General features: G+C 38.3%; 1 protein-coding gene across 4 annotated transcripts in view; it reads right to left on the reverse strand.

Annotated features, from left to right (window-relative positions):
- The window catches only part of MYRIP (myosin VIIA and Rab interacting protein), a 184049-nt gene extending 178789 nt beyond the window's left edge, over positions 1-5260 (reverse strand). For all 4 annotated transcript variants that reach the window (XM_032237120.1, XM_032237122.1, XM_032237121.1 and 1 more), the window contains exon 1: positions 4601-5260. The gene's annotated coding sequence lies outside the window, so the exon portion shown is untranslated. The remainder of the gene's footprint in view (positions 1-4600) is intronic.
- Positions 5261-6000: the final 740 nt, after the last annotated feature.

Genomic DNA, 6000 nt, shown 5'->3' on the forward strand with positions numbered 1-6000 from the left:
GGCCACATACACCATTCACTCTAGGACGGGGGGTGGATCCGGGCCCCCGTTCAGTTCTGCTTCTGCACTCAGTGGAGGGGCCTCCAGGTCACACCCCCAGTCCATCATATTCACTAACCAAGCATTCTACTCAGACACACCCCACAATAATCGTTAAAAATACAATACAGTGATAAAATTAACTAAATTAATTAAATTAAAAAGTGGGCGCATTCTCTCTCACAATTGTATCTTCATACATTCAACACAGTAGTTAAAAACGTAGTCCTTAATCTGCGAAAACAAGGCGGTCAGCGAAAAGAAGGGAAAGGTGGAAAAGTATTTTTGACAACTTGGAGCCTTTCCTCCAACTTCAAGATGCAGGAGGGAAAAAAAGAGTGAGAAGGATGGAATTAAGAAGACAAATATATTCAAGTTTGATAACCAAAGCTAAGCCTATGTCAATAACAATTAAAGAGCAACGAAACTACATGAGAGATCCTTTAAGCTACAGGGTGCGGAGAGAAGTTTTAAACTCTGAAAAGATGCCAATAAGAGAAATGACACAACTGCTGGCGAGAGAGAAAGGACCATTTTGCTACTGGAAAGACACTGGTTGATAATGCCAGTTGATGATAAAAACTAGCTAATTTTTGATGATTAATAAGTATGGACTTTAGTATTTTGTAGACTCTTATAGATATCACTGAATGTTTATTCGTTAACATATAATTTACCATGATATTAACAATGAAATGATAACCTTAATTAGGATAAATAACCAGGCCGCAAATTGTAACTGAGATTTGGTGAAAAGGCTTATAAATCTTATAAATTTGTGTTTAGATCCTGTTATGAAGCTATAATTTGGATTAGAATGAGAGGTGATGTGACATAAATAGCAAATAATTGGGGGTTTTTTTATGTCTTCGTCTAACTATAATAACAAAAGGGAATGTTAATGCATACTTTGGTGATTATCAATTAGAAATTCTAATTTGGATTAGAAATAGCAAACAATTTTTTTTTTCTGTTTCTAACTACAAAAACAAAAGGCAATGTTAATGTATACTTTGGTGATTATCAACTAGAAATGTCAACATTTTTTAGATTGTCTTAGATTTTAAATGGTCATTTTGTTAACCCATATTAATAGATTGTTGTTTAGAGATTGTTGCTTCTTTACGCCGGTGGAGAGAAGAGAAAAATAGTAAATAACCTCTAGTTAACTACAATAATAATAAAGATATGTTAGGAAGAGGAAATGTTAGATGTCCTATTAATTGACTCTTTTCTTAGAATATGTTATAAAGATATAAAGATATGGCAGATTGATTGAGACTGGGGGAAGAAAATAAAATGCCAGCAGGTGGCTGTGTTCTTGAAATCTTAATTAAATGAAAATGATGGGATGGTGATAGTAAATATATAAACTTTTAACATATATAATTCAAACTGAATGTATTATATGTGATTGTGGAAGGAACGCATGAAATGTACTTGTGACCAATGGATACGCTTTCTACAAGATGTAATGAAAAATGATTCTTTTTGTGTGTGTGTGCTTTTTCTGTAATAAAACTAATTTAAAAAAAATTCACAAAAAAACCAACAAGAACAAGTACTATGAGTTGGGTCCGGAATCAAATTGGTTACCAATGTAATTCGTGCAGTAATAGTGTTATATAAGCAGCCCTAGGACTGTGATGTGCCACTGTATTCTGCACTAGCTGCAGCTTCTAAATACTCTGAAGCAGAGGTGTCAACCAGGGAGGGGCAAAGCCATGTGATGCACCCACAGGCTGGGTGCATCACATGGCTTTGCCCCTCCCTGGTTTAGCAAAGGGGAAAAACCACCCAAAGTGCAAACCGGAAGTTTGGGAATGGGCAGGTTGCCTGTAGGGCCATTTTTTGCCCTCCGGAGCCTTTAGGAAGTCTCCTGAAGCCCCTGGAGAGCCTCCGGGGGGCATGGGAGGCTGTTTTTGCCCTCTCCAGGCTCCTAGAAAGCCTCTGGAGCCTGGGGAGGGTGAAAAATGGGTCCATCGTGGGCCGAAAGCATTATGGGTGTGGGCATGCCTAAGCACGACCCCCCCTGTGCTCCCCCTGCTTTTGGCACGTGATTAGAAAAAAAATTAGCCACCATCGGCCTATAGAGTATGTTGCAATAATTAACTCATTATTGCAACATGCAATAATGACTAGAGCATGACTGACCTTGCATAGGGCCTCAAGGTCAGGTAATAGGGCAAATGGTTCATAGCATAGCTATGACTGCCACTACTCTTTGAGATTTCAACCCCTCCCTAAAATTTGGCCATGGTGATGATTTAATGCTTTATCTGATTCACCTATTTTTTTTACCTCTCCTGGACTGATACAACTGTCTAGCTTCATATACATACCTTTTAATACAATTTTTTTCTGTTAAAAGATTAAAAGATGAAAGTGGGAAATCCTTGTCAATTTCAACAAGTATAAGAATAAGAAAGTTATATTACAGGTCTTTAGTAAATTTAACTTTTTAAAATTCCGCTTTTTATTTTTCTACCATTTTAGAAAAATGGCACTGGATATCAATGACCAAAGCAGAGTGGTCATTCCCACCACAGGTTGCAGTAGTCAATCAGAGTGAATAGTTTTAGTTATAAGGAATTGAAGTATAACATACAAAGTGGACAATGCAGATTGGCTAGCACAAATTGGAAAATATTTTGACATAGCTGCAACATGGACAGATTTAGTTAATGGTTGGGAGGAGTTAAGGACAATCTTATGTGTTCTCCTTTCATGAAATAGTATTCACACTGATGTAAACTAGAAATATTAATCTTCTTTTTAATATTTAAAGGTTCTATATGCAAAAATAATGTAACAATAATCTGTAATATTATTTAATTTCACAGTATCCATGGGTACTTAGCAAAAATTATTTGTACTCAGATGTTTCCATGACTTTGCAAGCTCAAACATTAGTCTTATTAGTCCATAAATGTAAATTAATAAGCTTACTGGCCAGGCCCAGCTACATTAATGGTTAAATTAAATCAGATAAAAGAAAGAAGAAAAAGCCAGAGCAGGATTATTGAACATTTTGCTTTCTATTATATAATACCTTCTTACAAATTAAATTGAATGCCATCATAAAGTCAAGTTTACTATGCCCTTAGGTGTACTTGAAGTTATATTCATGTAACCTCCTTACACTTATATAAGTGTCAGATCCCTAAAAGTGATACTGCCATTCAATTGGGAGGAGGGGAGCCTCTGAGTTAAATCATTAGCTACATCTGAAACAACTGAGTTTTACAACTTTACAACTTTCCTGTCACCGGGAGACTGAAGGTCCCAACATCTCTGGAGGGATGTTTATGGTAGCCATGTGGAATATATAATTTTTATGTCTAACTAGAGATAGCCATGGGAATGTGTGCTGTATTGACTCCCAGGACAGAAGAGTTAAGGAAGCATCTTCACACTTGTGTATTGGCAGAATTTGCAATCGGACAAAGGTGAGGGATCATTATCAGCTTAATCCCATTTGCATGGCCTAAAGGTTTTCAGATGCTGCTTTGCTTCTAGTGGTTTCCATCCTGCTTGATTAAACGTAATAATTCATTTCAAGAGTCTTTACTTTCTCAAGTTAGGAGAGGAGCCATTACAATAAGTCTGTGGAGAAAAACAGCAATAAACTACTAATAACCAATCAGTGTAATTTTAGCTAAAATTATTGCACTGATTTCTAAACTAGAAGCTATGTTGAAAACTACAACCTAAGTACACAATTAATAGAATGTAAGTTGACACATTTACATTTACTGTTATTTTCTTAAAAATCCATTATCTATGCTCCTTTCTTTAAAAAAGCTATAACCCATTCTAGTTCTATCACTTTCTGTGAATCTTAAGAATCTATATTAAGAACTCAATTCACTGCATAGATCTCAATGCATAAATCTCAATGCATTTGAATCAGTAATATGCATACAATTCTAATTATAATTTCAATCTATTACAACCATTGCATGTATCTGTAAAGACTGTTTTGGGAAGACATAAATTCCATAAAGAAATAAAGAATTTGTGAAATTATATATTAAATGTATGGCATTATTTCCCTCAAGTCACCCTGTTATGGAATTATATCAGAGCTAGAAATACCTTATTTGCAAGACCCACCTAAGACCTATAAAGGAAATACTACTTGCAGTTCTGTAAGACATATTTCAGCAGAACAAGTTGCAATTGCATCAAAATCATCCATACAGACATTTCCACCTTTCTCTGCAGTAGGCACTGCAATAAAGGAGACTGATAGAGAGCAAAGAGGTGGACAGTTGTCCATGCTCACCCTCAGCATAATGCAAGAAAGATGCAGCAAAATGGAAGCTATCAGATAACTTCTCTGATTTCTTAGCTCCACCAACCCCAGCTCCAGCCCATTCTCTCTTTTCTTCAGCAAAGTGGTCGAAAGCTGAAGATAAAAGCTAGTTCAACAATTCCTTAAAATCTCCCTGTGTGTCCCCAGCCCACAAGTCTAAGCAGTGGTGGACCATCTTGAGCTGCTTGTCATTTTCAGGCAGCTAAGCTGATATGAGGGGGGAAATGGGAGAATCCCTCTAACCTTTGGAGTTGTCTGCACCAGTCCAATACTTCCAATATCCGACAGCAAGAGGAGGAGAACTCCCGTATAAAGCAAGCGTCTCAAAAGGTGTCTGGTCCGATAAAAGAGCCAGTTGCGCCTTCCTTTACATTAGCATGGCAGCTGTCATAGAAGGAGGCAGTTTTGCATTTTTCCTGGCTTTGATCAGAATCTTCTTTGGTAGCATGCGCCTATAGACTATCACCACTGAATTAAAGGAAACGTGATAGGTACATGGACCATATGCCTCTGCCTTGAGACTGTCTCACCCCCTTCCGCACTCCTTGCAGACTTAGCTTCTACTATTCCTGACAGCTGACCGGGGCACCAGGGGTCCAATCAGAAAATAGCGGCAGTTCCAAAGGGAGGGAGGGTGCTGGAGAGTCAGGAGTAAGTCGGAGAGAACGCGCACGCCATCTTTCAGTCTTTGTCCAAGCAAGCCGCGAGGCTCTTGCTATTTACTCCAAAAACATCGGGATGGAAGAAAGAACACGCACGCGCCAAACAACGCCTGCGTGTACTAGAAATAACAAGCGATAACCGCCCCCTCCCCCACGGCGCGCACATTGTAGCTGCTGCTAGACGATTGGTGAGGAAGAAGAGCTTCTTTTTGGAGCAAGAGAGATTCGACTGTTCACCGGAGCTGACGGGATTTAGAGGAGGAGGGAGGGTTGATTGCTGTATACCGTATCCTTAAGCAGCGGAAGGAATGGGCGGGGCTTTAAGTTAAAAGAACCCTGCCTCTAATTGAAACCTCAGTTTAAATATGAATGCTCTGGTCTGGAACGTGGAGAGTTCTTAAGACAGGGAGAAAAATGAGCCAAATGCCATGTTGGAAGGAAAATCTATCTGCTTCAGTTCCAAGCTGGAAGCAATATGGAGATTAATTGGAAAATTTGTTTATTGAACAGAACCACAAAGAGAATTCTGGGTCAGCCGAACAAAATGGGGTTGCGAGTGGATGGGTTTTATACTTTCTTTTATATCTTCTTTGTACGTGAGCTTCCTGTTCCTGTACAAGAACATATCCTTCAATTTCAGTAACAAGGGCTATCAATAGTATGAGTTAAAAACCCAACTATTAAATCCTCACAACACAGAGATAAGTCTGGTTCACAATTCAAAAAGGTTTATTTACAGAAAAAAATAAAAAGTGTGTGCAAAAGCAGCCTCCAAGTCTCCTCCCAAGTGGATCGAGTACAAGGAGAGCAAAGAATAGCATTCAAACAATACCTTTTATACATTCTACTCCTCAGAAACTCCCTCTCTTCCTGCTCATTCATTTACATGGTTTCTTTTGTCATTCCATACTGTAAAGGGTCAACTTGACATTTTCTTGAGACTGTCTGAGCAGATGGCTTCCTATCTAACTTGTACATAGC

Source organism: Thamnophis elegans, chromosome Z, assembly GCF_009769535.1.
Source record: "Thamnophis elegans isolate rThaEle1 chromosome Z, rThaEle1.pri, whole genome shotgun sequence".
Lineage (NCBI taxonomy): Eukaryota > Metazoa > Chordata > Lepidosauria > Squamata > Colubridae > Thamnophis > Thamnophis elegans.